Source organism: Vigna radiata, chromosome 8, assembly GCF_000741045.1.
Source record: "Vigna radiata var. radiata cultivar VC1973A chromosome 8, Vradiata_ver6, whole genome shotgun sequence".
Lineage (NCBI taxonomy): Eukaryota > Viridiplantae > Streptophyta > Magnoliopsida > Fabales > Fabaceae > Vigna > Vigna radiata.
The window spans coordinates 7,545,881-7,546,178 of record NC_028358.1 but is presented as its reverse complement, the minus strand read 5'-3'; positions in this window follow the sequence as shown (position 1 = coordinate 7,546,178).

Here is a 298-nt window from a genome sequence, read left to right as displayed (position 1 = left end):
TAATGACATGAACTGGTGAGTAATCTCTTGATTCTGCAATACCACCTAGAGATAGGGGTAGGACGATCAATTGCGCTAACTTTTGTTTATAATGCGGTATTAATTACTAGGGGAGGTTAGGGATAGCAAGCCGGTAATTGATATTAGGCCCTTTTCACGCGAAAGAGAAAGCCATACGAGTCTCTTGGGAAAAACGATACTTGGTCTTACCATTTATATTACTTGTACGATTTGGTACACTTACCAATCCGTTAACAAGTTTTTGGCGCCATTGTCGGGGACTCGAGGTTTATTTTTC